The sequence below is a fragment of the Malaclemys terrapin genome, chromosome 3, assembly GCF_027887155.1.
Source record: "Malaclemys terrapin pileata isolate rMalTer1 chromosome 3, rMalTer1.hap1, whole genome shotgun sequence".
Classification (NCBI taxonomy): Eukaryota; Metazoa; Chordata; order Testudines; family Emydidae; genus Malaclemys; species Malaclemys terrapin.
This window is the reverse complement of record NC_071507.1, coordinates 108467096-108493606: the sequence shown is the minus strand read 5'-3', so window position 1 is coordinate 108493606 and position 26511 is coordinate 108467096. Positions and strand designations below refer to the sequence as shown.

General features: G+C 40.4%; 1 long non-coding RNA gene across 2 annotated transcripts in view; it reads right to left on the bottom strand.

The window, feature by feature from the left end:
- Positions 1 to 9981, bottom strand: part of LOC128834583 (uncharacterized) — a 75763-nt gene extending 65782 nt beyond the window's left edge. For both annotated transcript variants that reach the window (XR_008444455.1, XR_008444454.1), the window contains exon 1: positions 9921 to 9981. This is a non-coding gene — a long non-coding RNA (uncharacterized LOC128834583). The remainder of the gene's footprint in view (positions 1 to 9920) is intronic.
- Between the last annotated feature and the right edge of the window lie 16530 nt (positions 9982 to 26511).

The following is a 26511-nucleotide window of genomic DNA, read 5'->3' as shown; positions in this document are numbered from 1 at the left end:
CCAGTCCTAAAGTCTATGAATCTATGAAGTCAATGGAGACAGTTGAGGCACTGCTCAGCAGTGTAAATGGTTCACACACTCTGGCCCAAAGTGACCAAAGCGTAGATGATCCTGCTTAACATTTATTCAGCTATTTCATCCTGTTTGTGCTGAGCCAAGCTTAGTTTGCTGGACAGCAGATGACTCCAACAACTGTATTTCTGAAAAATGGAATTTCACAAGGAAGAGAAACAATAGCATTGTATTCATTTATTGTGGTTTGTAAGTCTATTGTAAGTCTATTTGACTTTGATTTTCTTATTTGACTTTAAATTTGACATTGCTTAATAATACTTATGTGTCCATAAAAGTGCTGAGTCTGTGCTCTAGTAATGTAATCAGTTTGTGAGAAACCTAATGTGGGTAACTGCTGAATTAAAATTACTTATTCAATATGTGTGGTATATTGTATCTACTCCAATATTATCCGTGTGCCAAAAAGGTATCACCTATTAGATGCATGAAGCATGGTGTAATGCTGCTCTAATAATACAGAGATATTCAAATCCAGGCCCAAACAGCCCAATCCTGGAGTTGTACCAGCATTTAAATGGGAAAGTGATATCCGGTCAGCTTAACCCTGGAGGGCACACAGATAAATAGGTCAGCAATGGCGACACACATCGTAGTATGGGATAGCAGTTTGAGGCTTGCCAAGATAGTGTGACCGAGTAATGTGTGCACCCAAACATTAGTCTGCACTAACTCAATAGGCAGCGAACTTGCTATTTCAAAGCACAATATAGACTACTATGCTCTAACTGTGAAGTTATTATGCTTTTGCATGATGTGTACAAGGGTCATTTATCAAGCACAAACTCAAGTTAGTGCATAGTAAATTCCTGTGTAGACAAACCCTAAAATGAAGAATGTTATCTATATCTTTCATGGATGCAGAAAACCCACAGGTATGGGATATGTACGTATAAGAAATACGCACTTAAAATAGCCAATGCCACTTAGTGGTGACCATTGAAATATGAATTAATTCCCTCCTGATAACCAACCTATTTCCAGCCCCTGGACTCTCCTGAACATTTCCCCAGCCTCCTGGATATCTTACCCACTGTCTAGACAGTCTCATGGAACCCACCCATAAACACTTAGATCAAAATGAATAGACAGAAAAAAAAAAACCCCCACAGAGCTGACAAAACAAAATCTTTTATTTATACTACAACAACAACAAAGACTTACTACTGGGTCCTGAATTAAAAAATAGAAAAACCAAACAAAATTGGTATGGAAGGTTTTACATAGATAACTTGTATACAAGTGTGTGCGTGTGCTTTTTACTCCTCAATTTCCATGGGATTAAGATCTCTTCCAACTCACTAATCTAAAAATTAAAAAGTTGGTTAGATATAAACTGGGGGAAAAAATCCCCACAGTTGCTAAAAATAGAGCCATGTGGTAAAGATAAGTATGTTTTTTTTCCCGTATAATTTGTTACCACAAGGTAGTGGACCACAGCCCAGCACTTCCTTCCCCAGCCTTTGAACTTCTCCCCTCCACACAGCTGCCAAATGAGCACAAAGACTTATGGGGCACAATCAAGCCCAGCCAGCATGCTGCCATGTGAATGTAGCAAGCCAAATGTGGAGCGGAGCCAGCAGAAGAAGTTCCCTCTGATTGCAATTTGTGAGGTGCTGTTGCCAAACTGCAGATGGATGGGGGAGGAACAGAGAAGCTGAACAGGGAAGAGTGGCTGCAGGGCAGTGAGACAATAGACAGTCTATTAGAGGCTGTCTATGGGCCAGATTCACCATGGGAGCAGAGATGATGTGCAAATTCCACCTAATCCTGCACCGATAGGAGCATCTGTGTGTGCATAGTGGCTGTGCTGCTTGACCCTTCCCAGGGGGGATTTACCAGGCAGAGACCTCTATCTTATTTACTGGTAGTTACTCCCCAGAGTATATCTGTGTTAGGGTATATCTGTCTGGCCCTGCCCACTTTGTACTTTCTTTGTACTACCTTCAGTCCCCCCCACAACTTGTGCTCACCCCACTACTGGCCAATTTACATTCTCTGAGGACCCACAGCCTGAGTTGTGCTGGTGCAATCCAGAGCATGACTCAGATTGAATTCAAAGTAGTAGCTGTGTTAGTCTGTATCAGCAAAAAGAAAGAGAAGTACTTGTGGCACCTTAGAGACTAACAAATGTATTTGAGCATAAGCTTTTGTGGGCTAATGCCCACTTCATCAGATGCATGCAGTGGAAAATACAGTAGGAAGAAATATATATATATATAGAGAGAGAGAACATGAAAAAATGGGTGTTGCCATACCAACTGTAATGAGTATGGCCCATTTCAAATAGTTGACAAGAAGGTGTGAGTAATAGGAGGGGGAAAATTAGCATGGGGAAATAGTTTAGTTGAAGTGATTCAAGTTGTCTAGTATTTTACAGCAGCAACCAGAGGTGTTGCTATTAGACTAGTGGTCATCTGTTTGAAGATCCTAGATGAACAGGGCACTCTTTAACCACAAACTTAGGTAGCATAAGTTTTAAAGATACCAATGCAAATGGCCTCCTATGACAAGGCAGTTCATGCCTGCTGGAATATGACTTTTTTCTTACAAATTGTATGTTCTTATATCCCAGATTCACAACTGGCATCAATTAAAATGTAAGGCCTGACAAAGGGTATCGGAAACTCAAGAATCTATGCATAAAATAGCAGATTGATATTTCATCGGAGGCTAAACTATCTTTTTTTTTTCACCTTGTAATTAAGAATTCTGTGAACATCCTAAAATATATACTCAGCAAGTTAATCCCAGTGCTATGTAGAGGTTCTTTCACTAAAAGAACAACCTATTTTATCTAAATACCAGTGCTGCATCCTAAAGGGATGAAAAAAAGTTGTAAGTTTTTCATTTCGCCTACAGTACATTGGAATCTTGGAAATGTGCCGTGGATCTGTAACTAACCACACAACAAAAGAAACTCTAGAAAATAGGGGAAAAGTGATGGTGGAAAAATCCGAAGTCTAACTAAGCTTTCACAGCTGAAAGACATAGCAGTGAGAGTTGTTTGTCAATAGGGCTTTCCCTAGATTTTTAGACGCTATGTAGATTTTTCAGTTGAGGTATAGTGTTAAGCTCTTGCTGATTTGCAAATATAGGAAGTATGTGCAGGATTGCATATGATACAGCATAGATCTGGAATTTTGGGGGAGGGGGGGGTGGAGGACCTTTTCATGCACTGGCTGTAACCAATCAAGTTTTGCATGATGCCAAAAAATTAAACACAGTACAGCCAGACTCTGTCAGCAATGAGTTGATTGCTTTAAATAAGGGAGATTTCCTGAATGTTTAAATTGAAACTTCTACTATGATTAAAGCAAAGAGAAGTACCAGGATGGCTTCCTAACTATTTAGTTCCTAAAATTCCTGTGAGGTCTGGAGATGACAAATTCAATTCTGATGTGCTGTGTTTTACACTCTGCAGGCTGTAGTAAAAGGGAAAACTAATCAAGCTTGGGTTTCCCATGGGTTGAGCTTTAAGATGTTTTCCTATTTAAAGTCATGGAAATATGTTAAAACCCACATAGACTGGGTGAAGTTTATACAAGGCAAAATGTATGTGACCGTGTTTTTGCACAGTGTGCATATTTTGACTTTTCATTATTTTTTGTTTGTTTTAATCTTTCATCCTACTTAAAACTGTATTCCAACCACATTTATAGTATAAAAAATGTGGAAGAAGAGTTTATAATATGCTCTAAAAATGTTGCTTAAGACTGGAGTGTACCTGAATTCTAAATTGAATTTCTTCAGTAAGGAATTAAGTCCAGCAACAGATATAATAAGCACATAATCAACTGTGCAAAGATTTTATACAGTGAAATCCTGGCCTCACTGAAATCAGTGGGAGTTTTGCCATTAATTTAAATGAAGCTGGAATTTCACCCTTAAAGCCTCTGTTTTAAGGAAAGATTTAGCTTACAAGTAATTATCCCACCGGGCAGTTTAGAGTCAAGGGCTGTACAAAATGTATAGATGAATGGAATTCACTTAATGACTAGCCATGAGAAAGGTAGAATTTATATACATTTTCTATAGGCTCAACATTTTCCATGGGCAGGTCTACACTACCACTTCAGTCGATCCAACTTGTGTCACTCGGGTAAGGGGGGAGCTTTTTCACACCCCTGAACAACGTAGTTACAGTGACCTAAGTGTTGTTCACACCCAGTGCTATGTTAGTGGGAGACGACCTCCCGTCGACATAGCTTCCACCTCTCGCAAAGGTGGAGTAATTATGCCGATAGGAGAGTGCTCTTCCGTCGACATAGAGCACCTTCACCAGATGCACTACAGTGGCTCATTTGCACCGATCTAGCACTTCTTGAGATGAATATCATGAAATTGGACTACTCCACAGTGTGTTTGTATTGAAACCTACCTCTGAAATGATTGTGACAGTAAATATATATTTTCCAGTGATCAGTTCTAAATATCCCATTACAAAATAATGTGGATAGTTATATTAGTTTTATTATGCAACTGCACACTTTGCCATACAAAATGATCTCATCAGGATTTCTGGATCCTACAATAAGTAATATTGATATTTAGATCTTCTGAGTCTAAGGAGTTTTAAAGCTAGTTTGACTTGCTGTATTGTTTTCATTGTCAAAGGTTCCCTCTTTCATTATGGTTATTCATTGCAGAGATATTTTTCAGTTTGTAATTTTAAAAATCTCCCTGTACAACCTCTTTGATACTCACTATTTCTAATTTTAACTACAGTGACGGGGAGGGAGAAGGAGGAACACATTTTTGTAGGTTTATTTTGTCATATAAATTATTTATCAACATTTACATATTGGACTGACAGATTCACTATGTTTACTATTGAGCGACCTTTGTCATTGTTTTGGAAATCTAAAAGATTTTAAATAAACATAAAGAAATAGGTAAATAACACATTTGACAGGCCTTTCCACTGAAACTGGCTCTGAGGTCACTCAGAAATTCATACTCATGTTAGGACATATTTATATGAATACAAAATTAGTTGTTTCTCAAACAACTACTGCTATCTTTTCTCAGTGAGATGGTTTGAACATGCGATTATATAGTAGTTGGATTTGAAGTTTGCATTTTCCCATCTTACTCAGCTTTCACCAAGAACTGTTTCAACTGCTGGAAATTTCCTGTTTTGCTTTAGCATTGTAATGCACATGCTGGTTTTAAATTCCTTTTTTCCATAAACACAATCACTTGGATTGATATACAGTAAATGGCACCTGTTGATAAGTGTGGCTTAGCTTCCTTTTGAAATAAATTCAGGGTATGTCTACACTACAAGCGCTACAGCTGCACCTACGCTGCTGCAGCGTAGACACTGCAGCGATGGAAGGGGTTTTTCCATCACTGTGATAAATCCACCTCTCCAAGGGGTGGTAGCCAGGTCAACAGAACAATTCTTCCATCAACCTAGCTGCATCTTCAGGATGACCTAAATACGTCTCAGAAGGTGTGAAATTTTTCACAGCCCTGAGCGATACGGCTAGGTCGACCTAAGTTTTAGGTGTAGACCAGGCTTCAGCTCAGGCCATTTTTTAATCAACAGTGCTGTGCTGCTGCATACTACAAAATCACAGTCCTGATCCATACAGTTGCTCTGTTTCAGAACACAGAAGACTTGTATTCATAGGTGGGAATTAGGATAGTTTGTAATCATGGGCAGTGGGTATAATAGGCCAGGAGAGGCTAAGCCTCCCCTGGCGCAGCCACTGCCAGCCCTGCCACTGGAAGCCTGGACTGTGGTAGCCCCACCTCTTCCCCTCTCTGCTGGGAGTGGGCTTCTGCAGGAAGATTTTGCTTATTTATTATGTGCCAAGCAGGTTCCCAGGTGGCTAAGGAGGTGGTATCTGCTACTCAGCTTCCCAGGTCCCAGAACCCTCCATCCCCTCTCTGGAGGTCCCCGCCACTGCTTGTTGGTTCCTCCACTCCTCCCTGTTTGGCCCCCTTGTTGCTGCTCGCCAGTCCCTCCTCCGGTGAGGCCAGGCCTGGGGTGGAGCAGGGGGTGGAATGTGTGTGGGGCCATGGGCATAAGAGGCAGAATGGGGAGCTAGCTTCCCCAATGGAAAGCTTCACCCCCACCGCCCATGTAAGTAATCCTAAACCTCATTTTAGGGTCTAAACCTGCTCCTGCTGAAGCCAATGGCAAAACTCCCTTCATTTTAGTCAAGCAGAACTGTGCTCTTAATTAAAGGATAATAAGCAGTAAACTTGCAGCCTGCTTTGCTGTCTGGTAGCATATTCCCTAAAAGAAAGCAATAACATTAATGCACTCTGTTGCTCTCTACTTGCCCAAATACCGCATCCATTGGTATGTTGATTTTCATACCATATGAAACTATGCCATCAACACCTACAGTGAAGTTCATGTTGACTCTTATGGACTCTTCTGTGTGTGTGGAACTCCCATTAACGCCAGTGAGGTCTGTGAAGTGAGAATGGTCCTAAATATATAGAAATAATTGCCAAAAGGCTGATTCAATGGTGGTCATGCATTTCAGTTCACTCTTATCTATAGAATTAAAAAAGTCAGCTAAATCTTCATGTGGGGGAGGGTTTCCTGCTCAGAGCAGCAAGAATGGAGTGACAGTCTTTGTGGTATACTCTGCTATCATTTTGTTGAAAGAACTTGAAGGGTCAGTAGAGTCACTGGAACTGTGGCAATACCTTAAAAGTTAACCAAAGCAAACAAGCAGGAGTCCCAGCTGCAGACAATTACCACATCCACACAGACTAAACAAAAGGCTACCACTCCATCCTTGCTGATCCTGAAAGATAGGGATCACTGGCCAGTGGGAGTGTGAATTAGATTTATACCAAGTCAGCTGCAGAAGCACTCACTCAGGCTGTTGTTTCATATAATTGCTGGTGCTAAGTGCCACGCCACAACTGCAAGCAAATCCCAGAGTGATTGCAAATGACAGGCAAATGCAAGAAAAGGAAAAAGAAGGGAAAGAGAATGTTTGGTTCTATGGATGTGTAAAAATCCCCTCCCTTCTGGAAACTTTGTTTTACTGCTTCCCTCAGAGATAGATTTGATTCTCTCCCAGTCTTGTTTTCAGACATTTCATTTGGGGAGAAGAAAGAAGTTTCTGTGTTCTTTGAAGCTTGTGTTTGCTGCTTAGACAGGAAGCCAGAGCTTCTGTCAGTCAACAGCACATGCAAAATTTATCAAGTACATTACTTGACAGAGGTTACTCTGTCATTACTAACTAAAGGGGGTCTGCCAAGGAATTTTTTTTATGGAAGCATGTGCTGCCAAAGGCAAAGTGTCCATTGATTGATTGTCGCAGCTGACCTAAACATACAAGGATCACTGTGTAATAACCCCTTTATCATATATAAACCACCCAAAACTAAGTTCAAATAACATGAAGGGTCTCATTGAAACCACTAAAGCCCGGCAAATTTAAAGATAGAGGACATATATCCTTTCTTTAATCACCCCATTGTGCTTAGGTGTTGCAGAATATATTGAAGATGATACAGCCTGCTGTTTGGAGGCTCCTACAGTACTTACACACAGTGGATTGACATGAAGATGGACTTCAGTCCATACTGCTGGGCTTTTTAGATGTTTCTCTTTATTATTTTATTTTCTGCCAAACAATATGTTCATACTGTACAATTACAGAAATAATTAAAACAACATAATGTGTAAGTAATCCATAGGCACACAAATTACTCAGAGCCTAAAAAATACCCTTTAGAACTATTTAACAGTAGTTTCTAATAACTTAACTTCCCTTTCTAAAAAAAGTGGCATTTACCAAAAACAATAGAAAATTACTCATTCAAAGGAAGTATGAATCTACATGCTCAACTATACCATCTCAAGCAGCCATTACAATCTATCACATATTGTTCTAATTTCCTTTTGGGATGAAACTGCAGGTATGGAAGAGGAACTATTAAAGTTATCTCATTTTCAATGTTGAGTCCTGCAAAGCACAGAGAGAGAGGCCTGTTTGGTGGAGAACAGCTAAGAACAGCACAACTAATTCATGTATAACAGTCACCATTAAAAGTTAATGTTTACCAGTCATTACTATGCAGCGGTATCTAAAATGAGAGGAGTTTTTACCTATTTTAAGTATAGGGAAATCTGATGGCATCAGGTACCACTACAGTAAAACTTAGCAAATGCTGAATTTTAATAGTAGAAGGAACTAAAATAAAAAGAATTATTGTTTAAGTGGAGATCTGAGAATTCACTCATCCATTGCTCAGTGGCTATGAAAAGCTGTTGTATAATAATAGCAAAGACAGCAGCTACTTAGAGAGATCAGTGATAATTTAAATTGCTAGAAGCTAAATCCTGGTCCCACTGACATTAGTAACATTACTTGGCATCACAGATACCCAAGCACCAGGCTCAGAGTCAGGTCTGGAGTGGAGATGTAAAGGACTCCTTGCCCACCCCTGCAGCTGTGCTGTCTGCAGTAGTATGGGGGCACAGTTACTCAGGAATGATTCGCAGATCCTTACACAGGACAGAACAACTGTAAACAATCATTGAAATAAACTGTTGGGAGATTACAAACCAAATATTTGGAACTCAAGTATAAAACCAACAATAATGCTATGATATTAACATGTAATTTATGATACCATAAAACTCAAAGTAAAAACCAAGATATATGCAATGATACTGCTGCCAAGTATGCACCTGTGCTGTTGGGGTGCAGTGCAAGAAAGTCTGGATAAGTGCTTCTGTGGACAAGTATAGCAATCTGAGAAGTCAGTGCTGTGTGTACAAATTCACTACACCAGTTTACACTAACCTGGTTGTAGAGTGGACATAGTGGATTATTGCAAGAACAAATTATACTAGAAAAAGTGTAAGATCAGTCCAGTTCTTTTCTGTAGATGGGCCTCTTGGGAAAAATTCTGCCTCTGGAGCTCATTTATATAAGCTTTCTACCCGGCAATCCTCTAGGTTTGCCCATGTTTGCTCCCACTGTTGGACCTCTACATTTTTTCCATCTAGACTTTCTTGAGTAAAGTATCATTTAACCTATGATTAGCCAATTTTATAATTCTCCTTATATGAGTAACGTACATTTACAGTCATAAATTTTCAAATGATGGTTTGTTACTCCTTGATTTAATAGTCCAAATTCATCCCTAGTGTAACCCTAGCATTAGGTTTCTCCAAAGATTAATTTGGCTCATTTACATATTTTTAGTATTAACAAACTCTTTTATTTTAATGCCTAATCTTGATCCTATTGAAGTCAGTGGCAACACTTCCATTGACTTCAAGGGAGCAGGATAGACCCCATAGTTCTCTCTATAAATTTTAAAACATAAACACATATTCGTTCGTCCAAATGACATTGACTATTATAGGTCACATCACTCAGCAGTATGTGATCCTAAATATACTTCACTTGTATGATACCCTGTTCTCGGCCAAGATGGTTAATATACTGCACTGCCTATGCCTGTCTATTGACTTTCATTCACCAGTTTCTTATATAGCACTTTATCAAAGGCTTTCCTCAAATTTAAATGGATAACAGTATGTCCACCACCCTTTCATCAGCTATTTCTCAGTCACTGAGAGGGACAGTCTTTCACAACCTGCTCTGAAACAAAGTCCACATGGCATTTAGAGTCAAAACTCACCCTTTTCCCGATGTTTTGCTTAATTAACAGTAACATAAAATACTTCAACTTGGGCTTTCTCCCTAAGCTTGGTTGCTTCCAGGGTTCCTCTCTCATGACAGCTCTGCCCTCACCCTAGATCCTTCCACTGCACACACACTTTTCTTCCTTTCTCTCCCTGAGGCCCATAACCCCTCTGTAAAGGCAGCAGCTCTCAGTAGCCTGCTTCCTACCTTTTTCTGGAGGGCCTCGATGTCAGGTTCATACAGCTGGCAGGTGTTGTGGACACTATCTCTAGGACAGACCACTAACCCCTTCCTGTCCACAGCCACTGTGGGAATTGTTCACCCCCCTTCCCAATCATCCTTTCAAAGAACTGCACCAGATTGGTCTAAAAATATTTATTCTTCGTAACCGCTGCTGCTTAACAGCCCATTCTTCTCAAAATAGCCAACTATTTCATCCCTAATGATAGATGCAAGTATCTTACAGTACCTGGAATAGAAGACAACAAGCTGTACTGCAGTAACCAACTTCACACCTGTTACCTTTCTTAAAAATAGGGACTACATCAGCCTTTCTCCAGTTCCATGATATCCTGCCTCTGCTCGGTGACATTGTAAATAAACAGTGAGTGATGCCAATGACTCCGTACTTAATTCCTGCAATATTCATGGAGAATCTCATCCATCCGGTCTCAGTAATTTATATTCTTCTGGTGCACTTTACTTCATGCCAACTTAGCCCTCATATTGAAACAGTGAATCACTGGTTATCAGCACCTGTCCTATATTCATACCCAGTATTGGTCCCTCCCTAGAGATTGCACTTACAAAATAATATGTGACATTCTTGCCCTAGCTATTTACATAACATTCCAGCATGCAGGGATGGCAAGATATGAAGATATGATGAGATAAGGAGATGTGTTGAGTTTCTCAGCCTTCTTTTTCCTTCCACTATTAAAGTTCTTATATAATTTTTTAGGAGTCTACTTTAAATGAGATTCACTCCCCTGCAGCTGAAGGAAAAGGAAGAGATGGAAGAGCTCCATTGTTGACTTCTGACTAGATGAGGCAGAATTATAACTGTAAACAAACTTCCAAAGATGGGAAAGTGTGCAAAGTACAAATTTTAAAATCTCTACCATTGTAAGTCAGTCAGCATCAGACTTGGGGAATAAAATGATAGAGGCACTGTCTCCAGCCCCAGAATTGCATTTCAGAACTGAAAGCATCATGCAACCTCATTACAAAGCAAAAGATACAAGGGAAGGCAGGGTGATTAGAGACCCAACACACTATGGTTTGGGTGAATGACTTTGTTTCCTATTTACACGCACTCATACCTCCCTGCTCTAAACCCACCTACTGGCCACTCTAGACATTCACAAGTAATACTGCATGGGGAGCTACTAGAAACCTGGCTCAAAGAGATACCTGGCTCTGCTGCAGGTATTATAGTCAATTTATACATCTTCCCTCTGAAGGAAGTTTTCTAAAAACATCTCTTTAGGAGTTGGGCTTGCCAAAAATAACATTTTGTCAGCAGCCCCGCTTGTCAAAACCAGCATTTTAGCTAGGGCAAGCGCTTGGTGTGCAAGTAATGTGTTCTCGGAAGCAAAGTTCATGGCCATTGGAAGCTAAGAGCTATTAATACATTAGTGTCACTGAATCATCCTTCCTTTACCCCCTTCATTTTGATAAAATGCTATTTTCACCAATCTCCTCCCCCTAATAAAACAGTATTTTTTGGAAAGTCACTCTCCCTCATGAAACATTATTTTCCTCAAACAAAACTCCTGATCAAACTCCACGTTCAGCAAGCTTTTCTCCTGATTAAATTGCCATGGTCCCTGTTCCCGATAAAAAAAGTGTTTTCTGTATGTCTCTGCTTCTGATAAAATGTTACTTTTTCCAACCTTCCACTCCTGATAAAACATTCATTTTGCCAAGTTCTGCTCCTGAGAAAACGTTATGTTTGGCAAAGTCTGCTCCTGATATAACATTTATTTTTGCCAGACCTCTACTTCTATTAATTTTTTTCTGAAAATTATTATTTCCACCGAAGCCTCCTTTATGAAAGAGATTGGATATGACACAGCAGTGGGTGTCAGGATAGCACTTGCCAGCCAATGTTTTATCACCAACCGTGACTGTTAACAGTGAAGCCCTAGAAAAACTGATGTCAAGTGCATCACACATTCTTCTGGAATAACATGAAGGAACAATGAGAAAAAAATGTATTGAAGATATTTGCAGGCTTATGCTGAAAATGGTCTCAGTGACAATATAAGCTCCTAATATACTGCCAAACCTGGCCCTGTTTAAAGAGGGGGGGAAATATCAAACTCAGAAGTAGATTAAAAGTAAAACAACCATGGTGATCACCTCATGGTCTCTCTATTCAGAGTTCCTGTACATAAAATGATGTTATGGTTGAGAGTCCCCTGTTAGTAATTTGGAGGGGGGGGAGGGGGCGGATCACAGACAACAGTTCTTTCGATGGCAGGGGCGAAAGTAAGTTAAAGGACTTACTGGTACGCTGGAGTCCTGAACAGGGTTGTGGCCTCATCCGGAAGGGGCGTGGCCTCAACCAGAAGAAGTGGGCCTTTACATCAAGATTTAAAGGGCCCAGGGCTCTCGCTGCGGCCAGGAGCCCCAGGGCCTTTAAATCACCCCCCGAAGCTACCAGCTGCAGAGGTGGCTGGGAGTCCCGGGGTTTAGGGGCGATTTAAAGGGCCTGGGGCTCTAGCCGCCACTACTGCAGCAGAGCTCCAGGCCCTTTAAATCCCCACAGGAGCCCTGCCGCCGCTACCCCGGGACTCCGGCAGCGGGGCTCGGGAGGTGATTTAAAGGGCCCTGGGCTCCGGCCGCTGCAGGGAGCCCCGGGCCCTTTAAATCGCCAGCCTGGGGAAGCCAGTCCGGTTCGGACGGTGTACCGGCTCTTGCTGGTACTCCATACCGGACCATACCGGCTTATGTGGGTATCTCTATATTGCAATGTAAGCCCAGGGTTAGTAGAACTTGAGTTAGCAGACCCTGGGTTTGTTAATCTAGAACTTGAGCATCTATACTCATTTGCAATCCCAAGTTAGAAATAGTTGACCCTTGGGTCCCAATCCGGAGTTCTACTGTCTACGCTGCATTATGCAGGTCTGAGTCCAACCACCCATGTCCCTGACTTCCTAGCGTCCACCCAAAATTTGGCTGCTCTAGCCTTTTGTTCATTTTGTAGTGTAGAAAAACTTGACTGTCCCCCAAACTTGACTGTCCAGAGGCCAAAGAAAGTCCATCTGTGGGATTGTGGGAAACTTTTGGGAGACTCCCAGAGCACAAGTTTAGTGGGTCTGCGTCTATACTGCAAAGCAATAAGACTTGAATCCTGGGTCCCAGCTTGACTCAGGTTTGGCCCATCCACCACCACAGGATCATGAGACCCTGGGTCTGAGTCCTGGGTTAGTGTGATTTGTGTGTGGACAGAAACAGTATTTCTACACAGTAATTAAACACCCACAGCTGACCGCTGACTTGGGCTCAGGCTGTGGGGCTGTAAAACTGCTGTGTAGATGTTCAGGTTTGGGCAGGATCCCAGACTATCAGACCGTCCTCCCTCACAGGGTCCCAGACCCCAGGCTCCAGCCCAAGCCTGAATGTCTACACAGCAATTTTAGCCCCGCAGCCTGAGCCCTCTGAGCCCAAGTCATCTAACCTGGGCCAATCACAGCCATGCCGCGGGTCTTTTACTCCAGTGTAGACATACCAAGGGAGCTTAGCCTGAGTTTTTGAACTGTGGACTCTCTGTTCTTCCCAAGTTCAGATTGGTGGCAGCCATCATTCTATAAATGACTTTTCTAGATTCTAGAAATCCCACCAAGCAAGGGCAAAATGCTGCTTTTCTGGTTGTGAGGTGTTATGGAAGGGGTAGGAGCAGCAGGCTCCAGTGCCATCCTGTCTGTACAGGGCAATATACACTCCCGATAATCGACTGTTGAACTGCACCATGTGAATAAGGGGTCAAGGACTGGCCTTGAACTCAACCCAGCTGACCATGTTACTAGGCTCAGTAGTTAGATATCCCACCTAGTCCAATAAAGAGTATTATCTCCATATTCTGCCATCCTACGTTGATGTGCTAGTAGTGAGAAGGGCCTCCTGTGTATATCCTTTTTTCCCCCTAGCACATGAGAGTCCAGAATTTTGACCTAAACTTTTACATACAGAGTTAAAACCAAATAATTTATTTACTACCAGCGAGCCACTGTAGTGAGCTCTGTTTGATTTTAACAATGTGGCATTGGACAAGATGTAGTGACAGGTAAAGCTATAAGTATTCAAGCTGAAAAACATCAGAACTCAATCTTTGTTTTATGAAAGAGACTGGAAAATGGTTGCAGGTACTGTTCCAAAAAATGAAAAAAAAAAAAAAAATCCACGCCAAACCCCACGTTTTTAGAAATAGTCCAATGTACAAAATTCATCTCTCACTTTATATTAGCAAATATAATGAGCCAAGTCTGGTTTAGTTGGTGTTATCTTTTCCTCCCAGACTGGGAGCATTTTCTTGCCAACAGAACAAAAAAAAAGTTAAAATGTTTTCCTGATTATGTCATAATTAGAAATCATAGCTCCACTGTAGCAAAAGTTAAATGAAAAAAAAGTTAACAAGTCAGTAGTAACAATGAACCTGGACTAAGTAAAGGCAAAGCTTAAGAAAATGTGAATCTTCTTAAAGGATATTAAGGCCAACATTTTCCAAAATGGCTACTGATTTTGGGTGCCAAATTTGAGATTCCAAATAGTTTCTCAAATTGAACACCCAAAATAAGTGGCCACTTTTGAAAATTTAGACATTTAGGAGATGTCTACACTGCAATAAAGCACTTATGGCTGGCCCGTGTCAGCGGACTCGGGCTCGCAGGGCTTGGGCTGGAGGCTATAAAATTGCACTGTAGACGTCTGGGCTCTGGCTGGAGCCTGGGCTTTGGGACCCTCCCCCTTCCGGGGTCTCAGAGCCCAGGCTTGGATGTCTACACTGCAATTTTATAGCTCCATAGTCCCAACCCCAGGAGCTTGAGTCAGCTGACAGGGGCCAGCTGTGGGTATTTTATTGCAGCACAGACATACTCTTACTTTCTACTGCATTTGTGCATTTAAACAAGCCCAGTTTTCAAACAAGTTGATTCTGGTAACATCCACTCTTATTTAAAATAATGTATTGATGGTTGCTAATGCGTACCTCAGAATTGTTTTCAGTGAAATAATGAGAAACAAGGAAAATCTTTTTGTTCATATTAGATTTTGTAAACCTGTTTTGTTTCTTTTTACGAGATCTAAGCTTTGGGCTGGCAGCTAGTGGGCTATGTCTTTCTAATGTTTTTGTCAGACAGAATTATAAAAATGTGTTAAGTCCATTTTTCAAGTTCTACAAATCTATACTTGTTCCAATGTTCTCTTCTTCCCCACAAAAGAAAGCTGTTCAAATCTCATACAGTTTGTTGGGCTCTTCAACATTTGACTCCTAAGACACGAGCAATGTAAACCAGTCTCCACTGTTCTAATGACTCTGATAAAGCAGTGCCTTGAAAGAGACCAGAGCAGTAGCTGATCAGCTCCACTGACATTAATAAATCTCACAACATCGCTACTTTCTGGATTAAGGTTTGGACCTTTCAGAGGTTTGCACCGCAGTCCCCAGCAGTATCAGTTAAAGAGTTCCCCTGAAGTCACTTTACAATTCATGTAGTTGGTCTATTTTAAGACAGTAATCCTATTTCTAACATTCAGTCCCTTCTGACATCCCTTGCACTCTTGACCTGGCACCACTGGCTGCTGTTCAGCAGCTAATTTGCACACCACATAAGCATTTAGAAAACTCACAGTTAAACAAGGAATAAGAGTCATCAGCACCTGATTGGTTGATAACTTTTCTATTATGTGATGGAAGGGAATAAGAAAGTATTATTTTATAAGAAAAGAAAAAAAGTTTTGTTTGCTTTTATAAGTCATGTATCAGACCCTGATTCATTTACTATATTTAATAGATCAAGTCATGGTTATGTTTTGCCTAAACTATTAGCACAGTATATTAAGCCATTAATGCTGTGTGATTTTCTAGGAAAGATTAACTAACATTTCATTTTTTATATGAAACTCTGTTGTAGACACAAGTCTAGGGGCACACAGTCCCTGTCTAGACACTGCCCCCTTTATATCACATATATTAAGTTTGTATTTCATTTCCCTAAAATAACATAACAGGTCCTAGAACAACAATGCACCCGCAAGAAAATAGGAAATTTCTAGCTCAACACCACAGTCAAATCTCTTCAATCTAGGAGAAATGGAAGTAAATGGAGGTTAACATTAAATGAAAAAGAAAGAAACATTGTAGATTCTTTCTGTAGTTATAGTTGAGCTGAAAAAGCAATGTTGGGAATGGCTCTTTCAATTGTCAGAGCATGGCTTGATGCTCTGAATTTCTAGGCTGTGAATTTCTGCCTCATGAAACCAGTTGTCATGTCACTTCTTAACACCGAAAAGCAATAGAAAGTTGACACAGAGAAGCAACAAACCTCTGCCATCTCTCACCCACTGTTAATGCAGACAGTCAATTAATATTTACATCTTATGCAATTATTTGAACTAACATAAACTTACCAATGTTTTCTAAAGCTTGAGAAACATTTAATTTGCAAGGGGAAAGGGAAAGACAGGTATCAAATACTTTTCTGTCAGATGTGCAATGGCTACGGAGTTTGCTTATACACACCAGATGTGTTCATCATAAGATCCTTTAATGCTCTTTCAGATATGGCTAAGGTTAGCTTTAAACAAAGTATCTTACACACAGCACTACCTATTGACTGAACAATATAATACAGTTTAGCATTCCATTACATCTCTCCCTTTAGGTTCTACATTCCTGCCATTTATAATATTCATACTATCAGTTCAGTACATATCTGTCTGTTAAGTATCTCTGAATCATTCTGGCTTTCTAATTACACAACCCAAACATGTAACAACTTGGTCATCCTGCTGTCTATTAGTTGCAACAAGTGACTGTGGTCAGTTTAGAATCCTTGATTCTTCTTCTGCAGAGTTTGCTCCGTTGATTGTTCTTTCTGAGGAGCAAACTGTAGATGTTGACAGTTTCTGTTGAACTCGCCACTGTCAGTCTCAATCACATAAGATCTGGCACTGAATTCTTTTTCTTTACAACAGCTGGAGTTGTCCATCCTTTTTTCTCCATCCAATTCGACATGAACAGAGTCACCACATCTCTTTTAAAAGTGTTCAGAAGGTCTTTTAACCTTTTTATCATATTTGTCTACTGTTGTCATGTCTGGCCACTTTGGAAATGGGTTCTTGTCCAAAGTTGGAACAGTAGTTCTGAGTAGTCTTCCCATCATGAATTGTGCTGGACTATATCCAGTAGCCACTATTGGTCTTGATCTGTAAATCACAAAGAGCAAGAAATGGAACTTCCCACTGTAGGATTTTCTTGGCTGCCTGTCCAGCTCCCTTAGCCTCTTCATTCACTTGTGGGTAATGTGGGCTGCTAGTAATATGATCAAAATCATATTTCATTTGGAAGGACTTAAAATCTGCTGCAGTAAATTGTGGTCCATTGTCCGTCACTAGTTGTTCTGGAATACTTAAATGAGCAAAAGTGCACTTCAGGTTCTCAATAACACTGTGATATGTTATGTCTTTCAAGTACATTATTCTTATATACCTGGCAAAATAGTCCACAACGATCAGATAATGATATCCTCTGAATATGCATAAATCTTCAGCAAGTCTCTTCCAAGGTCTGGCTGGTCAAGGTGTTCTTATTAAAAGTTCTTTGTGTTGTGTTGGTCTGTTAGTTCTGTAATCTTCACATGCAGATATTTTATTCTTTATATCCTTGCTGATGCCCACCCCCCACATGACTGGTGGCCTGTTCACAACATTTAGTTAATCCTTGATGTCCTTCATGGATGAGGTTCAGATTTCTCCTCTCATTTCATTTGTAATTATGATGCAATTTCCTTTAATCATGAGACCATTTGACTCACTTAATTGTCCAAGCACCGCAAAGTAGTCTCTTGACACTTCCTTAGTGTCCTTTTAGATACTGGGGCCAGCCATCCCTAATGTAACGTAGCACTGAAGTTGCATGTCTGTCAGGTTTGCTTTTTGTAGCTGGTGTAATCTCTATTCTGACACTAGTCTGTATGCATCCACAGCATCCACTTATGCCTTTATGTCATCTTCGAGCTGATGGGTAGTTGAGTGTAATGCTGGGCTTCATGACAGAGTGTCTGCTACTACCAGATTTTTCCCAGGAACATATTTAGCAATTGGGTTAAATCACATTAAACGTAGCAATCAACATTGGCATCTCAGCAGTGCTTGATCCAGGTCTTTTCTGTTGATGAGGGTTATGAGCAGTTTATGGTCTGTTACCTGTGTAAATGAATCTAGTCCACACAGATATCTGTAAAAATTCTCACATGCCCATATGCTTGCCAGGAATTACTTTTCAATCTGTGCATATAATTTTTCTGCTTTTGTGAGTGTGAGAGAGCTAAATGCAACTGGCTTCCATTCAGAGACATGATGTTACAACAATATACCACCTAGGCCACAGCTACTTGCACCCACACTGACTATTGTTGGTTTGTTCACATCATAGTACTTGAGAACTATGAGAATTATGCCAATCTGCTCCATTTTCTTTAACTTAGTTTTCACTTAAGGAAGTAATGGGATAGGAATCTTGCATGGTGCATGTACACTATATGATTCAGCATTGTCTCTTAATGTTATTTGCACTGGATCGCCTTTCAAATGTCCAATATCACCAAATATTCCATTGAGTTCTTCCATCTTTCTCACTAGGCCCATCATGGCTGCCATGCTGTGCCTGAAAAAGCTGTTGGTTTGTAGACCTTTAATCACATACTCTCTGAGTGCATAGCTTTTGTCTTTGTAAGCTGTTTCTGTGGTATATTTGGCCCATGCAGCAAAGAATACCTTCAGGGCTAGTCAGAGTTGTGTCAGGTGACTTTAGCTCTGGGAGGAGTGAAAGGTGATTGTAAGTCCAATCTGAGATGATTGTGACATTAGCTCTTGAGTCAATTTTGAAGTCAATAGTCTTGCCATGAATATTCATTTTCACTCTCCAGGAAGGCTCTATGTTATCACAAGTGATAGATCCCAGAAATAATGGCTCTTGATCGTCCACAATATAAATCAACTCCCTGACTACTTTGGTGTGGCAAACAGCTGCAAAATGTCCATATTTCATGCATTTATTACACCGTGTGCCTCTGACTGGACATGCATCATATCTTCAGATAAGATATTTTCCACACCTTGTCCATGTAGGCTGGGATTTGTCCCTCTTAGCCTGGGAGTTCCCGCTCCTTGCCTCAGGAATTTTATGATAATGACATTTAACATTCAAGGGTCTATTTACAGTTTCTAAGTAGTTTCAGGTTTTTCAGGATTGTCAAGTTGCTCAATGTTTCACTGTCTCACCAACTTAGACTGCTTTGATCTCTGTATAGCTGTGGCTATGGTTAAATCTCTCTTCAGTTGTACCTGCTATGAAAGGTGTTATCTGTTAACCTAATAACCAGCCTGTCTCTGATATTTTCAAGTTTTACATTCCCAGAATCACAGTTTTCAGCCAATGTATGCAGTGCTCTTATAAATCACTCAACATTTTCCCTGGTTCTTGAATTCTCTACTGGAAACATGCATTTTCATAAACCACATTTCTCTGAGGTATAAAGTATGCATCAAATATAGTCAGAAACCCTTTCATAGTCATCTTTGTCACTGTCTTCAGTAAAGTCAAATGATCTAAAGATATGCTCTGCTTGTTTCCCTATAGCATAAATTAAAGAAGATACCTGTATATCTTCAGTTTCTTTGTGGAGTTTGTTTGCAATTACAAACCTTGAAAAATAATGCTTCTAATCTGTCCATTGTGAAAGTTTGTCAAAGATGAAGTTCTCTTGGGCATTGAAGAGTGGCATGTTGATGAGATCCTGCAAACTTTGTGGCTGTTTTCCTTCTGGTTCTGTTCTTAGTTTACTCCTGACACCACGTCATGTACTTGTGCACCAGATATGGACTGGCCACAGAGCTTGCTTATATACACCAGTTGTATTCATCATAAGATCATTTAATACTCTGCCAGGTATGGCTAAGGTTAGCTTTAAATAAGGTTGTGGCTGAGCAGTATAATATAGTTTAGTATTACAATACAATAGGGGTCATTTGTAGCACTTTTCTACTTTATTTGGAATACATGAAAAAAAGGCTTCCCTCCCTGACATGCAAGAGATGAGTGTAGGTCATGGGGTGGCTGTGAGGCACTCTTACCTGAGCATAATCACTGCTGCAAAACCCTCAGAATCTGTAGGTTTAGCTATGTATCAGAGAGGTAGCAGTGTTATAGATTTAGCTATACCCCTTGACTCAGATCACTTGGCTGGAAGCACAGTTGATTGTCTCCATGTGCTCAGGTCAACTTGGCTCCCAGGATCCTGCAAAATGAATTTCCATGACTGACAAGTTATGGGGAAGGAATGAGTTCTGACTGTATGGGTGGCCGGCAGTGTATTTTAGCTGTTCACTGCAACTGTTGATTATTGTGCTGTTTTCAATATTGGAAGGGACTCCCCGAACGTGGGATGGCTGCACTTAGCACATGTTTTAAAAATAAATGCATAAATCTACAAAGCTGAATTAGCATCAAATTGCTTTTGGAACTCAAGGTTGCATATCTTTATTCTGATACATTTCAATATCTACCACCATATAGGTAACACACGTTATTTTTAACTAATGTGAGTTAGGAAAGGAAGTTCTGGGATGGGGAGGAGGAAGAAGAACAGGGCATCATCATAGAATCATAGAATTGGAAGGGACCTTGAGAGGTATCTAGTTCAATCCCCTGCACTCCAGACAGGACTAAATATTATCTAGACCATTCCTGATAGGTGTTTGTCTAACCTGTTCTTAAAATCTCCAGTGATGGAGATTCCACAACCTCTCTAGGCAATTTATTCCAGTGCTTAACCACCCTGACAGTTAGGAAGTTCTTCCTAATGTCCAACCTAAATCCCCCTTGCTGCAATTTAAGCCCATTGCTTCTCTGTCCATGTGAGGACAAGATGATTTAGGATTGGGCCTGAAGTTCTAGGGGATGTCGATAATTTATATTTTATAAAGAGAAATTAATAAAAGAAATTTTAAAAGGGCCACATCTAAGCTGTCTCTGACTGTGTCTTCACGGCCAAAAAAGGTGTGTTTGTACAGAGAGATGACTAACGTGAGTTAAGTATCTCACTGCAAAATCCTAGTGGAGACAAGGCTCGGGGAGTTTTTACCATGATGTAGGTGGGCAAGGTCAACACTATACCTCCATCCTGGTTTGACCTCACTTCACTTATTTACCGTGTACATTAGTTATTCTGCTGCTTTTTAAAAAAGTCCTTTTTTTGCAGTGAAAACATAGTCTGTGCTCACCAGAGACGGAGACTGGGTATATTTAGTTGAAGGGTATGACAAGCTAGAAAGCAACAATAGTACAGAGCAATAGTGCAACACTGTATTTATTTTAAAGAAATTAAAATCACCTGGGCTTTTTACATACCAACCTAGAAGATAAGGAGGCTAAGGGAAACTCCCATTATAGTCAGGAGACAATAGTCATGTAGTCTTCCTCCCATACAGTCCGGGGTGAAAGTAAGGCGGTACGGGCCGGTACAGCGTACCAGTAAAAGGTGGCTGCTGGTACTGGCCCGTAGCGGCCAATGATAAAGCGCTGCCACAGGCCTACCAACCGGGGGAGGGGGCCCAAAAGGGGCATCACAGCAGTGTTTTAAGCAAGGTCTTTAAAGCATTGCTGTGGTAAAGGATCCTGCTTAAAGTGCTGCTGTGGCAGTGCTTTAATGTTGTTTCCCCTTCTGCCCCCCCCCCCCCCCAGGCCACCGACGGGGGAGGAGGGGAAGGAACAGATGCCAGAGGCTGGTGCGGGCCAGGTAACGCAGATGGGCTGGCTGGGGGATGCTGACTCCCAGCCCCGCCCCTTCCGCCCAAGGCCCTGCCCCTTCCAGGGGCTGGAACCAACCCCCATCCCGGTAAGTGTTGAGTGTTACTTTCACCCCTGCATACAGGGCTCCTGATCAAAGATTCCTTTGTGTAAATGCTAATGAAACCTCCCCCTGATCCATTAATGGACTATAACACCTGAAAAATACAGGGATTCAGGGAAAGCATGTCTGGACATGAAAGCTGATTCCCAGAAGGAGACTTGAAAAATGAGTCCTGAAGACTGGAAAGCATCGGGAGCTGGTCTCTGGACAGCAGCACAATGCTTTCAGATGCACCAGTGATTTCAAAGGGTGTAAGCTTGTCACTTTTCTGGTCTTCCTCTGTATCTAAAGACTCTCATCTCTAGTTATGAGAAGGGTAAATCTGGAGAGGTTAAGAAAATTGTTTCCTTCTTTTAATTCTGTTTTCTTTCTTTTTTAATTAATCTAATTTTTATTAAGATTACTGGGAAGTATACAGTTTCACACACTGTCCCCAAAGAATACAAATCCCCATTAGTGCTAAGGAGAGGTGCTGAAGGGAAAAGAGTTTCTCACAAAACTACCCTTCTCAGTCTCAGTCAAGAGGTCTGCCATAGAAAAGAAAGTTGACAGATAGAATTTTTACTAAAAAATTAATTTATCTGAAACTATTCACAAATTCAGGATGAATATGACAAATAGTTTCAGATTAAACACTTAGAAAAAGTTGGTTTTAGTTGATCAAAATGTTCCCATTAATTTGAAACAAAAAAACCCAAGTTTTTCTATTCAATGAAAATTTTTTGAAAAAAAAAAGAGGTTTATATTCAAATCAAACAAAAAATTGTTATTATTTATTTTATTTTTCAGTTTGCCCCCCCCCCCCCCCCCAAGCCCTCCAAAAATTCATTATTTGCTCAGCTCATGTGTGGACAGAGGAGTCCTCTCACAGTGAGTGGTGTTGCCATTTGGCTGCAGCGAGTGAACGCAAGTGAAAAAGCTAAAAGACCAAGCAGGAAATGAGAGTTATTGGTCAGAAGTTTATTAGGTATTTGCTTTGCACAACACTTGCACTTCCAGCAATTAGAGCTAAAATTAGATCTGAAATGTAGAACATGAGTTAATCAGAACTCCCTAATCTAAAGTACCCTCACAGAGGAACTAAAGCACTTGGGAATAGAGTGAACGTTATACCTTGTTGCAACTAACATTGTAGCTGCTCCTGTGTGAAGAGAGAGAGTAGCATGAGAGCTGTCTGGAAGCAGGCTGGACTGGCAGCTTTGATTCTCTGACCCACCTTGGAACACTTTTTTCATTGGTTAATAAATGTTAAGCATAGTTTTAAAAAAAATCCATTCACATTTCTAGTACTGTATACAGCAGTGTTAAGCATAGTCTCTCCCAGTAATTTGTTGAATTCCAAGTCTCCTTTAGGTGCAAATGCCATTATTTTAGGATAACTAGACATTTCTGGGGTCTGAGTGACAGAAAAACCAGTTTTGTTTGCCCCAAAATAAAAGGTGGTTTTTTTATTTTGCATTTTGTAAAAACTGATAATTGAATATCATTTATTTATTTCATGTATATGATTTGTTATGGTTCTAGCATGTGAGATCTGGATGCATATTTAGAAGGTGAAATAAATGATAAAAAATTTACTTGAACAACTGTTTAGGGGCTTCATTCAAGAACTGGATATTGTATTGTACTGTGTGCCTGTGTACACCTCCTCACGCTACCATTCATGCATAAACTGTTATAACATACTCAACATGTATAGAGAAGAACAGGAGTACTTGTGGCACCTTAGAGACTAACAAATTTATTAGAGCATAAGCTTTCGTGGGCTACAGCCCACTTCTTCGGATGCATATTCTTCTATATGCATCCGAAGAAGTGGGCTGTAGTCCACGAAAGCTTATGCTCTAATAAATTTGTTAGTCTCTAAGGTGCCACAAGTACTCCTGTTCTTCTTTTTGCGGATACAGACTAACACGGCTGTTACTCTGAAACATGTATAGAGAATACCTAGGTGGGGTATCTCAGGTTATTCTCAGCCCTGCATTTCTTTGCAAGACGTTCCTTATGCTTGTCGCAATTGCAATAATTGCAAGGGAAAATAATCAGTTTTTCTTTCAATTTTCTATAAATATGCACCATCTCTCCACATGAGTAAACTGTTGCAACAGCTGTATTTACGCAGCATAAGGAACTACATGTAAAGAAAATGGGACCCCTAAAAATGGTGTTTGTTCACCCTGCAGTATTCCAGTTCTTCTCAAGCTCACATATAACCTACTTTAAAAGCTTAGAAATTTTATATTTTCTTTTCAGAAGTGTAAAAAAATACTTTAAAGTACATATATGGACTGACCACAGATTTATTGCCATTGACTTTTTGTAAGGCAGTCAGAATGAGGCTGCTAATGCAAGTTTATGAGAACAGCTGGTACATTTACTGGCAGCTTTATAAGCACACCTCAAGAACTGCTCCACGTCTGTAAAAAGTATGGTATCAAACAAACTGTACTGGACATGTGGGGCTATCGATGGGTAAGGCTCTATAAACCTAGCCATAACTATTGCAGCTGTGACCATAAAACGTTTTAGAAAAGCAAAAAAATCAGACACAAAAACATTTAATGAATTTCAAATGAAAAACCCGGATTGCTGAGTGGAGCCATGTAATGATTTGGGGGAGTACTTTACAGGTCTAAATTAAACAACGAGAAAAGTTTAGAAGTCATTATATTTTGTTGTTTCCTCTAATCAGCCTCAGTTAAAATTTCCTAACTACAATTAGCTTTCTTGCTGCTTTTAAAATCACCTTTCAGAGTGCAGGCTGCCACTAGCATCCAACAAAACAATGGGAGTTCTTTAATAGCACTGCCAGGAGGGTGCTAGTTGCAGCATTTTGTCACACAGGCAAAGCTGGTGTACTTGGATTAACCAGAGAAAATTGAGCAGTTCACCTTGTGCGTAATAAAGGTCCATTTCAAATTTGTTCTTCCCCTTCAGCATCCCTTAATGAAAGTTTATGTCCTCACAAATTAATTGGTTTTATTTATTTTTTACGTGAACACCAGCAGTTGTTAGTTGAATTCGGAAAATTGACCTCAATATTTTACTGACTGAATTTTTACATGAATCAGTGAATGGGAACTTGTTTATTGACACGGTAATGTACATGTACCTATATGTATTCAGTGTACAGTGCTATCTCTTCAAGCTCTCTGAGGAGCAAATATATTGAGTCTCCAAATGAGAAACAATGGTGCTGAAGGCATTTCTTACATACCCTGAGACCTGTCTGGGGGGGCGGGGAGCAGAAAAAGTCTTCGCCTATGAGGTATCCAAAATTATACCCAGGTGAAGTAGCTTTTAGGAAGGCTTCAGATGAATTTGACCTTGTGTGCTAGGAATCCATGATCCTTCATAGATTTGAGAAACTTCACTCATATGATTATTACTCTAGCTTTTCTTAATGCCACTGTCCCTCAGCATCTGCTAATCCTTTGTCTCATTATAATTCTCTTTTTTCCACACACATGTGCACAATGGACCAGATCCTCAGCTGGTGTAAATTGATGTGGCTTCATTGGTTCAAGGGAACTGTGCTGACTGACATCAGCTGTGGATCTGACCTTGTAGTATACAAATATAAAGATATTTCATTTGGGAATAAATATTACTGGTAAAAGCTTTCTTCTGCCTCTAAGTGCTACAGTCTGGGGGAGGATGGGGTGGCTATGCATCTGCTTCAAACTAAAGAGCCAAATTTCAAATGTTCATCTCATGTTTTCAAAGCATGAGCTGTAGAGAAGAGGCAGTTTAGCCTAGGCTTGAAAAGGCTACATCATGTAGCGCTTCTGCTCAGTTTTTTCAGAAGCTGTCATGCCCAGGCCATTCTAGTTAGCATTTAAAATTTGGATTACATTTTCTTCTGCCCCTGCTGATAGCCATCCCAGAGTCCTATGCTGTATTAGTGGTGATAATCCTTGCCTTTTTGGCTGAAGTCCACGACAGTGGAAACCCCGCCAATCCCATATCTCACATAGTTTCTCTCTAACACAGCCTAGTCACGGACAACTATTCTGCTGCTTTCCTGCACAGGAGTAACAACCCTGACTGATTTTAAATGCAGTGTCTTGTTCTGCTAATATGCACAGGTGAGATGAAAATTTCAAACATCCACTAATGCCTTTCTTTGAGCTCATTACTCCCAACAGACTTCTTGCTCCATCTAAAAATATTGGTGGACCACTGTTCACTCAGATGGCCTTGAATTTAATAATAATTTGAATATGGTTATTTTCCTGTCCATTAGCTGTATTGACAATTATAGATGCTCCCTTGATGCTTTCTGGAACAAGCTCTGACTTTTTTATTGGCAGTGTCTTGAGAAACTATATTGCTTAATTAAAGTGCAGTTTGAAGTCGACATGCAAGTGCTCTTGCTTAGTTTTTCCTTCCTGACAGCCTAACTTGGCAATGTTTGCACTGTGTTATACTAAGTGCATTATTATCTAGTTGTAGTCCTACTTTTCTCCTCTGGGTACTGTTTCCTCTCTGTGTTAGTACTGATTTAGGTATGAAGGTCTCAGGGAAATAATCATCGAGAGGAATTTAACTAGCTCTAGGTTTGAATTTTTTGTTTGTTGTTGTTGCTATATTTAAGTGTGGATCCAGAGAAGCCTTCTCTCTGCATTCCTGCTAGGTCAGACACTTCAATGGCGATACAT